The following is a 21,155-nucleotide window of genomic DNA, read 5'->3' as shown; positions in this document are numbered from 1 at the left end:
CTATGCTAAGTGAAAGAAGCCAGGCACAAAAGGTCACGTATTGTATGATTCTATTGATATAAAGTGGACAGAATGGATAAATTCATAGATATAGAAACATTAGTGGTTGTTAGGAACTGGAGGAAAAGGAAAATGGAAATGACAACTCAGAGTTTCTGTTTGGGTTGATGAAACTATCCTAAAATTAAAATACTTCTGGTCCAAAATAATGATACTGATATAAGCTGGCTTCACTCCCCACCCACCAGGGAAAACTGAAAACAATCATATAGTATAGAGATTATTACCATAGAACCACTAAGTGATAAGCAAAATAAGAATAAGTAAATCGAGTCAACCAAAAGTCAAAATGTGGGTGAGACAAGCCCATAACTGATTTACTGAATGGGCAAAGATCAAAAGGCTTTCTTCTAATATCTGGACTAGAGAAGGATGACAACTTTCACCACTGTTATTCAACATAATATTGGAATTCTGGGCAAGAGCAATTAGGCCAGAAAAATATATAAAGCACATCCAAATTGGAAAAGAAGAAGTTGAATTGGCCTTGTATGAAGACGGCATGCCTTATATTTAGAAGAACCTAGGAATCTACCAAAACACTGTCAGAACTGATAAACAGATAGAAAATCCACATACAGAATTAGGAGCATTTATATACACCAATGATAAGGAATTTTAAAAAAAGTCAGGATGGTAACGCCATTTACAATAGCTACAAAGAATATAAAATACCTAGAAATTAACTTAACCAAAGATATGAAACATCTATATAGGAAAACTATTAAACAGTAATGAAAAAAATTGAAAAGGACACAAATAGAAAGAAATATATCACATGTTCATGGATTGGAAGAATTAACATTGTTAAATGACATATTACTCAAAGCAATTTACAGATTCAATGCATTCCCTATAAAATGCCAATGACATTCCTCAGAAAAAGAGAAAAAAATTTTAAATATTATATGGAACCACAAAAGACCTCAAATAGCCAAAGCAAGGCTAAATAAAAACAACAAAGTTGGCATCATGCTATCTGACTTCAAAATATACTACAAAGTCATAATAATCAAATCAGCATGGTACTAGCATAAAAATAGGCCCATGGACCAATGAAACTAAACAGAGAACCCAGATATAAATGCAGTAATTTTTGGCCATCTCATTTTTTACAAAGGCATCAAGAACAGATAATGATGGAAGGGTAGTCTCTTCAATAAATGGGCCTGAGAAAACTAGATAGCCATATGCAGCTGAATGAAACCATATCTGTCTCTACATACACAAAAGTCAAATCAAAATGGATCAAAGACTTGTATCTAATTTCAGATCTAAAACTATGAAAGTGCTAGAAGAAAACCTTGGGGAAATGCTCTAGGACATTGGTCTAAGCAATGGTTTTTTTGTGTGAGCCCTCAAGCAGAGGAAACAAAAGCAGAAAAGATTGCATCAAGCTAAAAGGCTCTGCACAGCCAAGAAAAACAATCAACATAGTAAAGAGATAACCTACAGAATGGAAAAATATTTGTAAACTATCCATCTGTCAAATGATTAATAAACAAAATACATAACAAGCTCATCCACTCAATAGCAAAAAACAAGTAATCTTATTCAAAAAATGGACAAAAGATCTGAATAGATATTTCTCAACAAATGACATACAATGGCCAATAGGTATATGAAAAAATACTCGATACCACCAATCATCAGAGAAGTGCCAATCATATCCATAATAACATACCATCTCATCTCAGTTAGAATGGCTTTTAGCAAAAAGAGAATAAATGGTCAAATGGTTAAATACAATTTATATGAGAATTAGTCACTATTTTCTTTTCTTTTTTTTAAGTACATTACTTAAACATTAATTTTTAATTCAACATGTTAATATGTTGTTTATCATATTGCATCCTCATTTATAAGTGAAATATGTTTGTAATTTCCCTTTTATAATAATATATTTTCTCCAACTTTAATATCAGGTGTATCCAGATAAGTAGAATGATTTTGAAGTATTTCTTTTTCTATTGTCTATAAGATTTGGCATGATCTGTTTTTTTGAAATTATCTTTTACTTATAAATATGAGTTGTCTATTTTTTTTGAGACTTAAGAAAAAAAAATAAGAAGAAGTAAACTGATCAAAGTATTCTATAATAGACATACTTCTGTCTGACAATGGGAATGTTACTTTCTTTATATTATTACTATTATTATTGCCTAATAATTCATTGCAGCAATCATCTGATTTCTTTTCTGAATGTATTTATCTTCTTTCATTCTTTATGAGGTTTTTGTTCTCAGTCCTTATGTTAAATATTATTATTGTCATTAAATTTAGCCTTTTAATTCTGTGAAGGCAAAAGTGGAAACCTAATATACACATGTATATGTAAGAAAAATAAATTTAAAAAAAAAGAGAGACTAATGAATGTTAGAGGGGACACTTATACACTGTCAGAGGGATTGCAAATTAACATGGTGACTATGCAAAACAGTATGATGTTTCCTCAAAAAACTAAAAATAAAACATCCAAATGATCCAGCAATTCCACTATGGAGTACATATCTAAAAGAAAGGTGAGTATATGGAAAAGATAGCTGCCTTGGCATCTTCACTGCTATATTTTACAATAGCCAAAACACGGAATCAACCTAAGTTCCTATCAACAGGTGAATGCATAAAGAAAATATGGTCTATACATGATGGAATATTATTCAGTTATAAAAAAGGAATGAAATCCTGTCATTTGTAGCAACATGGATAGAAATGAATTCCTTATGTTAAGTAAAATAAGCCAAACACCAAAAGACAAATATCACAAGTTCTTTTTACATGTGGGAGCTAAAAAAAATGGATTTCATGAAGATGGAGAGCAGACTGGTAGTTACCAGAGCCAGGAAAAGTAGGAGGAGTTGAGGATGAAGAAAGATTGATTCATGGGTACAGAAAGAAGAATAAGTTCTGGCTTTTGACAGATAAGCAGAGTGATTATAGTTAACATTAATCAATAGTGCATTTCAAAATAGCTATAAAAGCTATTGGAGTGTTACTAACATAAAGAAAAGATGTGTGGCTTAAGCAATGTATATCCCAATTGCCCTGATTTGATCATATGAATGTATTAAAAGCATCACTATACTGTGAAAACTGTATTATTTATGTACCAATAAAAATAAATATTTTAAAAAAGAAAAGCCATATCTTAGATGTTGCCATTAAAAAAAGATAAGCAACAAACTTTTTAAAAATTATATGATGGTGATGATATTACAGCACAATGCTGTAAATATACTAAATAAAAACAATTGAAATCTATGCATTAAAAGGGTGAATTTTGTGATTATAAAGTTGTATCTCAATAAAACTCCTATAAAAAAAGGATTGCTGTGAAGATCAAAGGTGATCATCTATGTAAAATGTTGGACACGGTCCCTGATACAGTCATTGAATTCAGGAAGCTTTGTGTGGCTATAAAGTCACTGGGGGGAAAATGAATAAGGTGAATTGCATTTGTAGAAAAAATGACCACAAGTCATGCTGTGGGGGTCCTATGGTCTATTACTGCCATGGCAGCCGTGAAATCTCGTTCCCCAAGGCATGGCGGGGAAAGACTGTGTTCTGGTGGCAGAGCGCAAAACACAGATTATCACTCAGATCTGGAACATTTCTAACCTGTATGGATTAAGTATGGACAAGAACTTTCCAATGCCCTAAGGCTAGAACAGAGTTGTACAGGCTTCATTAGAGCCATAATGATAAGAAACCACCAATCAGGGGGAAATTTCCCGCAAATGTTTTGACCAATGTCAAGAACACAATTTCTGCTACTAAAGGAGGAAAATGGGATTTGAGGAGAGAAGAACTACTTTAAAGCTGAGCTTTCCACACAATCTGGATACATGTAATCCAATAAAAAGGCTTAATGTTTTTGCAGTATGTTCTGGAGCAGCCACTTTGCTGTGGCAAGATGGTCTATTACGTGTGCAAGACGCTGGAGGCACACACACTGTGGATTATCTAGCTGGTAGCCCTTGTTGAATTTTGGCTTTTAAAAGAAGAGGATAATGCATGAAAAAGGACTTGTAAATGACAGGAAGAAAAACACTCAAAAAATGTTGTGTGCACATGTGTATGCTCTACGTGTGTGTGTTTGGCATAGGAAGCTTCACATTTACCCTTCAGAAATGCCCTGTTGCATTCCAGCACTTAAAGATTTAAATCACTCTAAACTACTAGCCAGCACAATAAGGGCTAAATGTTTACTTAACGTTCCAAGAATTCTTTTTATTGTTGTGAAAATAACAAAAATGTGGGCATATTAATTCTTAAAGGCACTCCATAGAATAATTTAGTGCGGGGATTTATATCAGAAACGGAGCTTCTTCAAACTGAAGTGCTACTTGATTAAATCAGTGGTAAGCATGCCCCTGCAGTATGTTCTAAAGAGAACCTTATAAATATCAAAGACCATAATGGTAAGGTTGTATTAGAATGACATGAACAATAATAAGTAGTGCTTTCCAAAGATTCCCAAAATCCAATTGCAAGGATTGATGGTGTTACCTGTCTAAAGAACACACAGGACTTGAATTCCAAATCAAGGGAGATCACTGAGATTGCACTTATCACACACGTGCATACATATAGATTTATTACACATCTAAAGATGTATTTTACAGCAATATATATGCCCAATCATTAATAATCTATGTAATTCAGCCAATCTTTAGGTAATCCTACTGTACGCTTGTCACAGTGCCAGGCATTGAGAAAAATACAAAGATAGTGAGTGCCTAATTCCTGGCATCAAAGGTTGAAGTCTCAGAGGGAAGTCTCAACAAAAGCACTAGCCTTCTTGCTGTGAAGCCCAGTGCCAATGACAGTAATACAAGGAAAAAAATGCCAAGGCCACTTCAAACATTAATATATATCTATTTACAGCAACACATACATTTGTTCATTCAATAGAAAAAGACTTATTATTCCAAACTGTCACCCTTGTAACAAGATGGAAAACCCCATTCAATGACAATGGGGGGTATCATTGTTAAACTATCTAGATCTCACTTAGGGCAAGGTGCTACAGAGGTAGGGGCTGTAATAGTGTCAAGGAGAAACCAGCAAGAAAATTTTTCTTTCTTGAGATACTTGCTAAGAAGAATATGTTCCAGCTCCATCCATGTACACATGTAAGAGGTAAAGTCAATGGAAGAAAAAGTATCCAATGTACTCAGCCCTACTATGAAACTAATTTATAGCTGTCTTATGAAAGCTGTAACCCAATTATAGCCCAAGAAGAAGGGGAAAGGGAGGGGAGGGGAGGGGGGAGGATGGGTGGAGGGTGGGTAATTGGTGGGACCACACCTATGGTACATCTTACAAGGGTACATGTGAAATTTACTAGGTGTAGAATATAAATGACTTAACACAATAACTAAGAAAATGCCGTGAAGGCTGTGTTAACCAATTTGATGAAAATATTTCAAATTGTATATAAAACCAGCACATTCTACCCACCTCATCATTGCATTATTGCACACAGCTATGATTTAATAAAAAAGAATTTCCTGAGAAAGTCAAATATGAATTACTTTCCGGGGATAAGAAGAAGTTATCCAGATGAAGAAGAAGATAAGGGGAAAGTTTTGCCAAGTTAAAAGTGCATTACTGACCCCAGAATTGCATTAATGTACATAGTTATCATTTAATAAAAAAAAAAAAAGAAAGAATAAAGAGTGCATACTGTATCTATTACAGAGTTCTGGGAGAACATAAAGGACAGGGAATTGCAAGTAGCCCCTTTAGGAGAGTGCAGAGGTGGGTAAGGAAGTAGAAAAACAGATGTGGAGCTGCATCTTTTGCCATAGTCTCTTAGACCTCTGTAAAAGCCTTTCTAAGACATAAAAATATGACACAATTTGATTGATGTCCTGGAAAGATCACTTCGCTAACAATGTGAAAGAAGAAAAGAAAGAACTAGAATGAAGAAATATTAAAGGAGGGAGACTAGTCATGGAGCTCTTGCAGTAAGGCAGTTAGAAATGATTAGAGACTGAGTTAAATCAGTGACAACATAGACAGAAGAGGGCAGCTCTGCCAACTTACCTAACGCACTATGCCTCAGAAGTCAGACATGAGGCACTAGACAAGCCTGAGTGGGAGGTCTGCATAAGGAACAGTACGGGTAAAGAAGAGATGTAGACAAATTATCACGTCCAGCAACGTCTGGGCAGGTTCTCTGTAGCGATTTCAATCTCTTTAAAAATGGGCTTCTGACCATGAGACACAGAGAGGGAGATAACATTCCAGACCACACTAACAAACAGTCTTTACGTCTTTGTGCATTCTCCTCCTAAGAATCTACCTCTGCTCTCAGCTCCGTCTGAAATGGCCATTCTGTGTATTCTTGCTTACACCATGGCTGATAGGAAGAGAGGTGTACACATGACTCAAGGTGGACCAATGGCTGGTTTTCTCTGGAACTTATTCCAAGCATAAAGGTTGGGGAGGTATGGACTGTTCATTGATCATATAGATTTAGAGAGGAATCTCCACTGAAAGAAGAGCAGGTCATCTGTTTACTTTAATAGAAAGAAGCATGAGAATCACGGACTTGGTGTTAGAAGCAGAGACAAAGTCTCCCGGAGACTGAGAAGGAAAGATTGTTTCTGATTTTTTAGTTCCTTGTCTAGGCTCAGGTCCATTCTTGGTAATTGAATTCCTTGAATTTGTGTTCATCATTATTTGAGGTGACATGAATTAATGTCTGTTTCTCAAAACCAAACCAGCACTAATTCCAGCACAATCTGAATTCAGAGCAGCTAGCCTTTTCTGAGAAAAATCAGAAACTTGTTATAGTGAGAACTTTGCCAAGAAGCACTCACCATGTTCCCCCTGAAAAACTATGTTCATGCCAAATTTATAAACATACAATACTGCAGTACCTGGGGGTGATGGAGGAGAGGTAGGCAGCCTGGCCCTGGGTGGAAAGTGTCACTGCTGCCCATTCTGAGGCTGTCCAGGAGAGTCATTAAGAACACAGGCTCTGGGTTCTTCATGACTTACCTGCCAGAGTGGACCTCCCTCTTCCCTCTCTTGGCTTCCTGACCTAGGTGAAGTGATGTAACTCCTCTGTGCCTGAGATTATTCATCTGGAAATGAGGATAATAATATTACACAGCCCATAGGTAAAGATCATGTAGAAGATGAAGTGAGACCATGTAGGTAAAGCAGTTAAACAGTTCTCTACACGAGGAAGTACTCAAGAAATGGGGGACGTTTTAATTTTTTGGATTATTACTTTTAACTCCCCATTTCTTATGACCTACCAAGTCCTTTTAATTCTATCTCCTCAATATGTGTCTGTCACATCCATGCAATTGTTTCCACCAAGATTGGAATCACGCTGGTCCCAACTGCCATCCGTGCTCATCCCATAGTGATGCTCGTCCATCATCCCTGGTCCTAGTCCTTCATACTCCAAATGCATCATATACAAAACTAGGGTAGTCCTCCCACAATTCAAATCAATCAGTGTCTCCCTTCTGAAAGCCTCAGTGATGATCCATTGGCCTCAGGATGAAGTCACATCCTTTCATGGTGTGTAAGGTCCTTGATGATGTGAATGACGTGTAGCTGTCCAGCCTCATCTCTTGCCATTTACTGTCTCTGATCCAGCTTCTGCCCTTGGAAAAGTCCCTTCCTGGGCCTTTCTACACTATAAAACTTTCTTCCCCCTTTCCTTCTCTTGCCTACCCTCTGCTTATCCTTCATCTGTCACCTTAGACATCACATCCTCTGAGAATATCCTTTGATGTCACAAGATTTGTCTTCATCCTATACTGTAGTGTAAGCAATTCTATTTTGGGTGAAGTGTATCATTCAGCATCCTCAATGCTTAATATAGTTCTGGACACTATTTTTTAAGGGAATGAATGAATAGATGGAAGAGTGAACAAGTAAATGGATCTGTGTAGTACATGAAACTAGCTAGAATATAGGAAATTATGCTGGGAGTGAGACCAGCAATGAAGCCAGGTTAACATATTTAAAACTAAGTTGTCAGTTCACATTCACATCACAAGAGAGAGTAAGGGAAAAGCATGGAATCACAGCAGAAGCTGAGTATCAGAAAATCAACTGATCAAGCACCAAGAGACCCCAAGGAAGGGTCACAGGGTACAGCAAAGCAGGGATCATGGGTCCCTGAGCTGGTTTGCACTGGCTTACTGGATTCATTTAAAGGGGGTCTAATAGAGTGGACAAAAAGCAACAGAGATAACAAGCAAAAGAATTTTTTTATTTTTTTGAGACAGAGTCTCACTCTGTTGCCCTGGGTAGAGTGCCATGGCTTCATAACTCACAGCAACCTCAAACTCTTGGGCTTCAGCAATCCTCTTGCCTCAGTGTCCCAACTAATTGGGACTACAGGCACCTGCCACAAGGCTGGCTGTTTTGTTCAGTAGAGACACGGTGTTGGTCTTGCCCAGGCTGGTCTAGAACTCCTGAGCTCAAGTGATCCACCCACCTTGGCCTCCCAGAGTGCTGGATTACAGGTGTGAGCCACTATGCCTGGCCAAACAAAAGATTTTAAATAGAAAAATGACATGATCAACATTGTTTTGGGAAACGATGGCAGTTTTTAGCATTATAGAAGGTAATCTGGAGGGACAAAACTAATTAAGAGACCACGTCAAAACCTAAGTGACAGATAGATAGTGACAGACTGAACAAATTCAGAAAGGAAGGGGGAAGGGAAAAGATTAAGGCAACTATGATTAACATATTGGGCATGTTCAAAATATCATTAATGTTTTACAGAGGGAACTGTGGAAACTAGTTTACAGAGGCATCACACGTGTAAGATAGTATAGGGTAATTTGTGAGTCCTATAGATTTCGAGTTTAGATTTGAGATGAGAGAAGCTAGCTATCACCTCTTTAACTTTATGAAACTAGAATGTCAATGTGTATCTTCTTTTAAGTCTCTAGATGAATTCATAAAGTTTCTTTATATTTAAACCAGGACTAGGACACCAGGGTGCATGCATTTAATTTGAGGCTGTCTGTCGTCAGCCTTCCTACCAAGCCCTTCCAACTCTCCATTCCTGGGGGTTAAGGGCTCCTATCTAAAGTGCAACAGCTTTGTCACTACATGGAGTGTGATAAAAGGCAGATCCAAAGCTGCCAGCTTCTCATTCCAATGGAGTTGACATGCTTTTCATGCTCACTGACCACAATGCTGCGGTCAAACCCTGGGTGAGAAGACACCTCTCCCTGGAAAGTGATCAGTACAAGAAAAATGTGTTCCACTTACCTCTGAAAGCGAGGAACTGAACTCAGTTTGCTCACATGTGACTTTCCTTTTCCAATTTTTAAACAAATGACTTTTAATGGAAACACTAGTTAAGTTTTCGCTATTTTTTTTTAATTTTTCCAAAGTCGGAAAAAATAGACAACTAATATTTATAGGTAAAAATAGAAAATAATTTCAAAAAACAGATCATGCCAAATCTTACAGACAATAGAAAAAGAAGAAATCCTTCAAATTCACTCTACTTCATCTAGATATACTTGATATTAAAATTGGAAAAAATACATTATTATAAAGGGAAATTATAAACATATTTCACTTATAAATGAGGATACAATACCCTAAACAACATATTAACAAGTTGAATTAAAAATTATTGTTCAAATAATGTACTTTGGTCAAAATTAAATCCAACTTATGTGATAATTAGTTGCTCTTTTCTTTTCTTTTTTTCTTTTCCTTTCTACCACCCCCTCCCTTCTTCTCTGCCTGCTCTCCCCTTCCTCCACCCCTCATTATGTCATTGTCATTAATTGTCCTCATAGCAAAGTTGAATACATAGGATTCATGCTTCTCCATTCCTATGATGCTTCACTAAGAATAATGTGTTCCACCTCCATCCAGATTAATACAAATGCTGCAAAATCTCCGTTTTTTTAAATGGCTGAATAGTATCCATGGGATACATATACCACAGCTTGCCAATCCATTCCTGGGTTGACGGGCATTTAGGCTGTTTCCACATTTTAGTGATTGTAAATTGAGCTGTGATAAACAGTCTAGTACAAGTGTCGTTATAATAAAAGTTGTTTGTTTTTTTTTCCTTCTGGATAGATGCCCAGTAATGGGATTGCAGGATAAAATGGAAGATCTAGGTTGAGTGCTTTGAGGTTTCTCCATACTTTCTTCCAAAAAGGGTGTATTAGTTTGCAGTCCCACCAGCAGTGTAAAAGTGTTCCTTTCTCTCCACACCTGCACCAGCATCTGCAGTTTTGAGATTTTGTGATATGGGCCATTCTCACTGGGGTTAGATGACATCTCGGGGTGGTTTTAATTTACATTTCTCTAACAATTAGGGATGATGAGCATTTTTTCATGTTTGCTAGCCATTTGTCTATCTTCTTTAAAGAAGGTTCTGTTCATCTCTCTTCCCCATTGATGTATGGGATTGTTGGCTTTTTTCATGTGGATTAATTTAAGTTCTCTATAGATCCTAGTTATTGGAATCTTCCTAGTTACTTGAATCAGCTTTTGTCTGATTCAAAATATGCAAACATTCTTTCCCATTGGGTAGGTTGTCTATTTGCTTTGGTTGTTGTCTCCTTAGCTTTTCAGTTTAATTAAATCCCATTTGTTTATTTTTGTTGTTGTTACAATTGCCATGGCAGTCTTTTTCATAAAGTCTTCTTCATAAATTACCTAACACCTGTTAGGAAAATGACCTCAAAAGTTTACATAGTGAGATTTGAACATAAAATGTCAAAGGACGGCTCACATTTTCTGCTCTCCATCTCATCCTCTGTCCTATTGACCTCTCCTTTAAAAAAGAAATAAAATAAAGCCTCAAGGCTAGAACAGAGGGTAATCACAGTTTCTGAGCCAAGGAGAGAAGGGTGTTGAGAGAAGGGAGGAGGCTAGGCCACTGGTGGGCCAGGCGATGTCATAGGACCTCTGCAAGGTGAGAAGTTGAGGCGTGAGAGCTTGTGCTAACCTGCCTGACAGCCAAGGTCTTGTTCCTTTCAAACTAATCTCCCCTGAGCACTCCAAGACAGGCTGGCTTAAGCGGGCTCAATCCAATTTAATGGATGATTTGACAATGGAAAATTGAGGGAAGAAGAAAATGATACATGCCAGATATCAGTCCGGGCGAAGCTGCAAGGGTCTGATACCTGCCATTCATTCACCAAGAGGGAAGTGTCTGAAAGAGAGCATGCTCAGTGCAGGGGCAAACGCAGCAGCATCTCTGGGAAGAAGGAATGTCTCTCCAGCCCAGCATCCAGACTTGGAGGGGCACTGTCCAGCGATCTCTCACAGTCAGCCTGCCTTTTCCCAGGCAGGCATGGGAATAGCAATATTTGTGGCGTCAACTCTTCCTCTCCTCAAGGTCAGACATCTCTGTTGCTAACCCTCCTCCCCTTTCTACATTCCTACTAACAATAAGCCATCCAGTTGTAACTCCCAAGTTCCACTGTTAATGAATGGCCATTAATTTGGCCGTCTTGGAACCTCTATTCCTACAAAGTATACTTATGGGCATCCCTTCTGGGTGTAGCACAGTCCAGGGGATGCAAGCCAAGCTCCTCCCTAAACCGCATTCCTTCCTAGCCATGCGTTGGCTGGCCTTACAGTCTGCTGACATGTATTTGCATGAATAAAGAACGAAATAATAAACTAATCAAAGCTTTAACCATTCTTCATCACTTTTAGGAGATTGCTCACTGCCATTCTGCAGGAGTAGAACAGATGTTGGTGTTTGCTTTTAAGAACAAGATCACCCAGAGAAGGTCCACATAGTGCCCTGGAAAGCCTCGGGGTTCATGGTGCAGGTCCTAGTGAAGTCTTCTCACAGTACTTGAGCAGTACTCATCTGGATCCTATCATCATATACCTCTCGCTTTCACGGGCAGCGTCACAGGACCTCTTGGCATCGGCTGTTGCACTCTGTGGCATCAACAGGACGGCAATCCAATTTTCCTTCAGGAAGGCCATCTTCCATCTTTTACTGCCCTAAGGCTTGTGTTTGGACAACTGCCTTACAGTTGACAGTAAGAATGGTGGTTAGAAAGAGACTGTTCCACAGTCTGGCTAAGAATCTACTCAAAAAGACAATTCCTTCCTTCTCATTTGTAGACTAGGTAATAACAGTATCTACCATTAACCAGCACTTATTATGAGCCAGACCATCCAGATGGCTTGCATGGAGTAGCTCATTTAATCCTTACCATTAAATAACTAAGTAGATATTATGATTACTCTCAATTTATACATAAAGAAACTGAGCAGTGAAATAATTTTCCCAAGGTAAGACAGCAAGTAGGTCAGGGATTCAGGATTCAAATGTAAGTCATGTCTGTGTCCATAGCTTCAGGTATACTCCAGAGGGATCCTCTCTGCTACAGAGGACACAGAGATGTCTTCCACTTGAGTCTGTTCTTGTATTGGCAGCCTACCCACAACCCCTCACTTTGCACTCATGGTTCCCCACTCCAGTAACTCTCCCTTTATTCTCCTAGTGCTAAAGTGATCTATTAATTTTAGTCGCCTATTTCCCAAGGAATTTTTGTCACACTGGAAAGATCCAACTTTTCCATAAAGTTATCAGTTCCCCCAAAGCAATGAGTCAGGCCCAGAAATAATGTAAAATGATGGGGTGTTATTTCTGCTTAGCGATCACTAGTAGATGGTTTTCTACTTTTTGTTCCATGTTTGACTCAATTCCCATCACTTGTGACCCCAAAGCAAGAGTCTTCTTTGAATGTTGTTGCTGCTGTTGCTGTTGCCTCGAGCAGCAGTTCTCAACCTATGAGTCGCGCCCCATACAGGAACTGTATTAAAGGGCTGTGGCACTAGGAAGGTTGAGGACCACTGAAGGCTTGGAGGAGGAAATGAATAAGAAATGGTTTTTAACATCACATTTAACATAGTTCAGTTGAGCTACTATTTCTCCTCTATGTGTGTGATACACAGGACATGGTGCTTGGCCTTGGGCTAGATCCATAGAGGAAGTGGACTCACAACAGCTGACCACCTGCTAGGAAAATACATATGTCACACATATTGGTAGAAATCGTCATTTGTAGGTTGCTCTATGAGGAAATACCAACTCTTCAAAACTTTAATTCTCACACTACCATGGCAAGATAGATTATAAATAAAAAAAGAAGTCAAAGAGGAAAAGTCATCCAAACTCAACCTTGTAGTATATATTTGACTTTTCAGGTAAATGATATCAAGTTTCTAACACAAACTCCTAATTCAGGTTAAACACAAAGGTTTATTAATGAATGATAGAGAAGTTCATTTAATTGAATTCCCTCACTTTAGTTACTTAAGATTTCTTGCTAATGATCAATCATAAATTTTTTTAAGCCATGTTATTAATGGTCATAATACTTTGAGTTCTAAATACCTATTTTGCAAGATACATTATGTTGCAGCAGTCTTTATACAATTAGAGTCTTACCATTAAAGCTCTTGTATTTAATTAAGTTTTGGGGTGGTTTAGAAAAATATATATACTTGAAAGTTATTATGTTGGGCTGAGTTGCATTATGACTAACTGCAGGAACAGTACTTATATTGCAGAGATCAAACCCAGTACCTGATGTAACCTTTTATGTAGATTAGTAGCAATATTCATAAACAGACAAGGTGTTTTATTCAAGAGAGATATGGAACAATCCCCAAGATTTAGCAGTAAGTGGCTAAACAGCATATATAACTACACGTAATGTACCATCATTTATTTAAAGAATATAAATGTATATAATATGTGAGCTGTACATAGATAAATGTATGTATCTTATGCATTATATACATTATTTTTCCCATGGCCAAGAGTATGATTTCTCTAATAACATCCTGGTTTTTTTTTTTTCTTATTTCTGAAAACTTCCCTAGAATCCGCAGTTATCCTGCTTCAATTAACACCTGTCCTTTGTTTCTGTAGTGGTAGGTGAATTTTCAAGCCTTTGTTTGTGACTTTCACGGGAAGACATCTGCTAAGTCTCAGCTAGAGGGAATGCCATCCTGAGAACTGACCCTTCCAACAACTCAGGAGCCGGAGTCAAAGCAGAAAGCTCTCTCACAACACTCTTCCAAACCTGAAGAAATGCTCAAGGGCGATAACACAGGCACCAGCAGGTGCTGACAGGTGTTTGGCTGTTTACCCTCAAAGTGGTGATCTTCACTCGACTCACTCATTTTTATGGCTCCAGGAGAAGTCAAGTTGAGAGGCGATGGCTAGAGTTGCCCCAGGTATCTGAAGGACAGAGATATACTTTTGCAGTCATCTGCTTTTGCTGAAAATTAAAGGATTATGTTATCTTCTCCTGGATAGACTGATATTTCACCCTGACAATTGGCTAGTGATGGAGCGAGGTGTAGGGGGTGTGGCTTGCATAAAACTTTGAAGGGAGGCAGTCGGATGAGCAGGAAGAAGCAATTCAAAGTACAGAAATCTTGGAGAGGGAGTGAAGTCAGGGTAAGACTTGCTCATGCCACTCACCCATGCTGTGGCACTTCTATCTGTACCATGAGCTGAAACAGCTCCAGAATTTCTACTGAAGAAGGGATTCATAGCAGCCACCTGCAGGAAGGGGATGGAGAGGTGAACTTGGGCTGAAATTGCAGTGCACAGCAAGCCTCATGTTTTTATTTAGCTTTTATATTTATTTTGTCTTTACGTTGGATGGTTTGAAGATGGATGTATTATCCTAGCAAGCACACAATTGTTACTAAGACAGCTGAGAGAGACCGTAGGAAAGATGAAACCATCACCCAGCCGCACTGGTATCCACACTGGAGAGTACAGTTTGTACAAACACACAAGTAGGAACAGATCAGAGCAGAATAAGAGCTGCCACATCTGAGGCAGCTGCCAGGTCACTGTGACCAAGTGACTTGCTCTGCAAATGGAAATTTTCATCCCCAAGTGTAGAGTGGCCATAATGTCCCTTAGGGGTAGATATCGAGAACAGTACAGTTGAATCTGCAAAAAATGGAGGAAAGCAGCAGAAAAGACAGATGGACTCCCCACATTCTCTGAAGTTGCTTCAACTGGATGAAATGTATCTGTGATGACACCTCTTACAGTGTCCAAATACACCAAGAATTACTTCAGATGTAATTGTCAGATTTAACTGGCTCTCACGTAGCATACTGATACGTAGCATACTGATTTATGTCTGAACAGTTGTTTTGACTTCTTCAGTAGAGCAGACGATAATTCACTACACCAGAGATCAGCAGCTACCACCCATCAATTGCTTTATTATCGCTCAAAAATAGCTAACATCATATATAACTTCCAAAACGACGCCTGTCATTGTGTTAGGTGGGATTCTTCAAAAGCAGGTGTAGATACAAGAGTTGGAATGCAAGTCCGGGCAGTCCCTGGTCAAGGCTGACCCAGCTTCCACATTCACTACTTAAGAACAGGCTCCCAAGGCTCCCCTGAGGATAATTTAAAATTAAATGATGGCTCGGCACCTATAGCTCAACCGGCTAAGGCGCCAGCCACATACACTTAAGGTGGCAGGTTCGAATCCCCAGCCCGGACCCACCAAACAACAATGACGGCTGCAACCAAAAAATAGCCGGGCGTTGTGGCGGGCGCCTGTGGTCCCAGCTACTTGGGAGGCGGAGGCAGGAGACTCGCTTGAGCCCAGGAGTTGGAGGTTACTGTGAGCTGTAATGCCACGGCACTCTACCCAGGGGGACAGCTTGAGGCTCTGTCTCAAAAAAAAAAAAAATTAAATGATAAAATGAATAGTTGAGGATCAGTTTCTCCACGCACAGAAACAAACTGCATGGCATAAGTGGTTCATTGCCACAGCATCTTTATCCAGTCTCGCTGTCTATATGGACACTTCCCCACAGCATCACTTTTAAGTTAAGCATCTGAACTTTTTAATTTGATTTTCGGAGTCTGTGTTTACCCTTAGGACCATGCCTCCAAAGCCAAAGCCCAGGGTAAGTCCAGGTGAGCCAATAGCAAATACAAAGGTGATTATAATGGAAACAAAAGTTGAAATAATTAAGTGTTTGGGGAAAGGCCAGATGCAGTGATTCATTGGGAAAGCATCAGATTTCGGTCACTTGGCTACTGCAACAATTATAAAGAATAACGTGAGAGTAGTGGAACATGGAACGGCAGTGCCCCAGTGAAAGCATCAGTTATTACTAAGCAGCAGAGTGCATTCATTATCAAAATGGGAGGGTTATTGTGGGTTTGGCCACAGGGTCAAAATAAGCATAATATTCCTATTAGCCTGGCATTGATGCAACATTAGGTGAGTGTTAACCTTTAATATTCTTTCTTGAAATTTTTCCTATCTAAACAATTTTTATGAATTTGTCTTTATGTTCTGCTTGTTGGAACTAAAAGAAAGAACACAATAGTCTCTATAACTTAGTATTACAGTACCAGGGTATTATTATTACAGTACAGGTCATTACAGCATTGTTATTATTACCGTATATGCCCTGTTCATCAGGGATCCGAGTTACACACACCCCAACCTAGCGTCCCTTCTGTATCCCATGCACTGCTATAGTTTACCTGAGCGTAACCTGGGAAAGCCCCAGGAGGGGGAGGGGAAGTAAAACAGAAGGAAAGGAAGATGCAGAGTGCACTTTGCAGCTGATGGCATCTGAGGCTCAGTCCCAGAGGCTCCCTGGAGACTGCGTAGAGCGTACCTCAAAGTTACCACTGCTGCAGGCCGAGGAGGCCAGGTGATTCACTCCCTGCCCCTTTGCTACCATAGGCTCCAGGCTGCCCCCAAAGCTTCAGATTGTGAAGCTACAACTCTGGAGGAGAGAACAGCCTGAGCTTCCAATAGCCACTGCTGACATGGAATGGGACAGTACGAGCTGAAGGACTGTGGGCAGGCCACAACAGCTGCCACAGCCAGGCTCCCGGAGTGGCCCAGCTTATGGTCAGCGCCACACCCCCAAAAGTATAGCCCAGAGAACAGGTGACCAAGTTGCATTTAATGTTCTGGGCCACTGTCTCTCTATTTATCCTCGATCTTACCAGAGAGGGAGCTGTCTCTATAAAATTCTTATGCCTCGAACCACGTAGACAGCTCTCATCCTGTCAGCTACGGTATAAAAAAAAAAAAACACAGAGAATTGCCATTTCAGAAGGAACTGAGGGTGAAGGCAAATTCTCTCAGGAAGGAATATGGACAAAGACGTAAAGACTGTGTTTGTTCCTGTGGTCTGGAATGTTACTTCACGCTTCTGTGCCTCACGGTTAGAAATTTGCTCTTAAAGAGATTGAAGTGCCTACCGTGTATATCCTTCTGATGCTAAAGATGAAAAAAGGAAAAATAAGATGTCCAATCTTATTTCCTCAGGGCAGTCTGAGTGGAGAGACATACATTGTACCCAGGTCCTTGAACTGCTTGGGGGGAGTGTGGGGGAAAAGAGCAGGCCAGTGGGAAACTCTTATCTAGAACTGGGCCTTAGTGTCCACAAGTTCAAAAAAAAGATTTGTGTTAAAGCCCAATTGTATACAAAAGTATGTACAGCTACATACAAAATTCAAAGTTTAAAAAGTCCATTAATAAAGAGAGTCACCAAAGCTAATAGGTCAAAGGATAGTTATAATACTAAGTGCCTTCTCAAAGTAAAGCTAGATGCTATTAACAACTCCCAGTTCTCCATGGTTTAATGCAAGAACTGTTTCCCCCTCATGTAAAATCCCCAGATTTTCTCAAATATGACTCATGTTCCTTCTGTCCGTGGCTCCATCACTCACAAGTGCTGCTGCACCCTTTGGTTCCGGCTGACTGATCAGAAAAAGAGAAGGAGAGAGACTAAGTGAAAAACCATCACGGGACAGATGTAGAAATGGCATGCACGTCTCTGGCCCACAGACCATTGGCAACGACTTAGTCACTTCCCTCAAGTAAATGCAGGGGGCCTGGGAAATACAGCTCCTGATTTAGAAGGAACTTCCCAGCAAATTCTCCAGCATGACTCTCGTAGACGGTCATTTCTAGCACATGAGCCCAATCTCAAGAGCTCAATAACAGAAGTATTTTTGCAAATGGAGCTCAAAGACCTTGGACAGGATGGACCACATGCCAATTCTAAAGCCAGCCAGAGACAAGATGCCTCCAATAGAGACATCCCTGCCAGTTAGAGTAAGATCCAGTTCATTAGATAAAGTGCCAGGGTGGAATGAACAACATGGAAAAAACTGATCAATCAGAGAAACAAATTCTCAGCATGAAACCCAGAATTTTTTTTTTTTTTTTTTACCCTCCACTCTTCTCATGCAAAGATGGGTTCCTGGCAAAATATTCAGTCCAAATTTGAATTCTACTTAATATCACCAATAGAATTTCACATTGCGCTTGTTCTGCATTCAGTGATAAAAGCAGCACACAATTATTTTCGATTGGACCAATGAGATTGTGCTGAGAAGTCTCTGAAGATTGTCTGCTGAGTGCCAGTTGTTAATGAATCCCATTTGTCTTTCTTGATTAAGTCTGCTATTACCCCCGTTTAGTCCTGTCACCAACCCTTTAGCAAGAATTTTCATATCACCGTTTAGATGAGAAATTAGCCTATGAGAGCAGCACTCATCAATCAGGAGGCAGTTTATTTAATACAGTTTACAGTTTATGAGTTCAAAAACTGTAGCCTCATACATTAGAAATGGATCACTGTCCTAGACAGACAATCAGAGGGTTCAGTTCACTTGACAGGCATGGAGAAATGACTTTGAATGTGAGATGTGCACTGAGAGAGGGGCTGCAGTATCGCAAGCCTGCAGCAGAGTCGTGCGAGGCTTTCTCTTCTGATTAGGAAATCCCCTTTGGTTTAAACGGGGGCTTCATTTTAGGTACTTAACCATGCCTTCCTACAACCTCGGAACCAGGGAATCCGAAAGAAAATTGGAGAATAGACTCATTTCTTTGTGATTCCATATTCCTTTTTTTTTATTTGTAATATTTTTTAAATAGCTCACGCAGATTATTTACCTTCTCCTACAAATCACCAAGAGCTGAATGTCCATGAAACCTTTACTTTTGCGAAGGGTAGTGGAGTTTCCATTCAGTACTCGTGTGTAAAACGGCGTACAAGAAAGTGAAGCCTTGTTTGTAATTATCTACCTCTATGACCGTACAAACGGGATGACTCCAGCCCCAGAAAGGATTTTAGGAGGCCTAAATTGGCAGGATTTGTTGGCTATTTGATTGGTACTAAAGATTGTGGCTATGTTAAGAATTCTATTTTACGTTACAATGTATCAAACCCATAAAATTATTTGATTTAGGGCTACACTGTAAATTCACTTTACCTCAGACTTGCTTTATTTTCCAAATCCATTCTTTACCAGCAAAAAATGCCATTTGTGTATTTGGTAAAGTTTAAAGAGGCGGTCCCTGGCAAACATTTCCTAGGAGACCTCAACCCTGTCTCCCACTGGGCCTTTGACCTGGGATCTTAACTCTGAGGAGGAGACTGTCTTGGAAGGATTTATAAAACAGACAACACCACCAACCCTCAGAACAAATAAATTTTGTCATTACGAGCACCTCTTGGTGACTATTTGGAAACATATAACTCCACCTTCTGCAATCTCTTTTGAAATGTTTAAAGTCTACATATGATACTGACCCCTATTTTAAAGAATAAATACTCTGATTTTCTCCTTTGTATGATTTTCCTTCCCAGACTGATGTGTGTAATGCCAAAAATCGTTTCCCTTCAGTCATCCATTAAGAATTAGTTCAGTCTATTTTAATTGCTTTTGTGGCCTCATTTAAAGACTATATGCTCATTGTAAAAACGAAATCAAGCAGCAGTGGCCCCTTATCAACTCCTCCTTACCATTCACAAAGTATAAGCACTTTTAAGGATGATCATGTCCTTTAAACCACTTTTGTCCATGTTAAACACTTTATAATGCTTAACAAAAATTGAGATGATACCATATTATCCTATAAATTTATTTACACAACATACATCATAAACAACCTTCCATTCTTTTTTCTCTATTGAAAGGAACTCAGGTGGTCTCCACTATTTCTGCTAAAAAAAAACATTTAGACATTTTTTAACTTTTCTGCTTAACCATTTGTGTGCAATTCAGGTTTATTGAATAGGAGTCTGTGTATTTTTAAACTCTTCAGTATTACTGACAAATCTCCCCAAGATGAACTTAACACCTTTTAACATACACTATCAAATTCAGTATTTTACCAGCTGATATTCTTCAATAGACTCATCTAACTCATGGTTGATGGAAATCCAAATTCAGCACAAAAGGGGGGGCCACTCCTATGGAGCATACCGCAAGGGTACAAGTCAAATCTGTCAAGTGGAGAACATAAATGTCCTAACACAATAATGACGTAAATGAGGTGAAAGCGATGTTGATTGGTTTGATATAACCATGTCAGACTGTATAAAAAAATCAACACATTGTACCCCACATATGCATAAATGTATTCATGATCGATGTGTATTTGATTTAATAAAAAAAAAAGATAAAAATAAAAAAAAACTTGTGCACTAACTCATGTGCCTAGATACAGGTGCCAACCTATTTTGTGGTTGTCTGAATCTAAGAATAATTCATACCAATATTCCAAGGGATTGAACATGTTTGCGATACTTCAGAAAAAGCAAGAGAAACAAATCAAAGAATATATTCACCTTTTTTGAACCCACCTATCTCTTACTGTCAGGATAGGCTAAGTAATGTTGCAATAATAAATTAACCTGGAAATCCCACTGGTTTAATAAAATTATGTTTCTCACTCAAACTACATGTACATTTCAGGTCAGCAGGGGTTTCTGATCTACAGAGTCCCTCCAGGATGCAGGTTGGTAGAGGTTCACCTTTTAGCTGAACATTCTAGAACACATGACTTCCTCAATCACTATGGCAGGAGAACAGCACCTGGAGAATTCTTCATGGACCTGCCTGGGTCTGTACTATCACTATAGAAGACAATCACATTTCCTTTAACACAGAAAGGGTAACTCCGAAGTCTTCTGGCCAGGGCTGCTGTCTCCAGCACTGCTGTGTCCCTGCCAGTGGGGGCTCCGCAGCGCCTCTGACAGGTGTGCTGAAGCTGGCAGCAGTGTCCCTG

Source organism: Otolemur garnettii, unplaced genomic scaffold, assembly GCF_000181295.1.
Source record: "Otolemur garnettii isolate 467f Iridium unplaced genomic scaffold, OtoGar3 scaffold00010, whole genome shotgun sequence".
NCBI lineage: Eukaryota > Metazoa > Chordata > Mammalia > Primates > Galagidae > Otolemur > Otolemur garnettii.
This window is presented reverse-complemented; position numbering follows the sequence as displayed.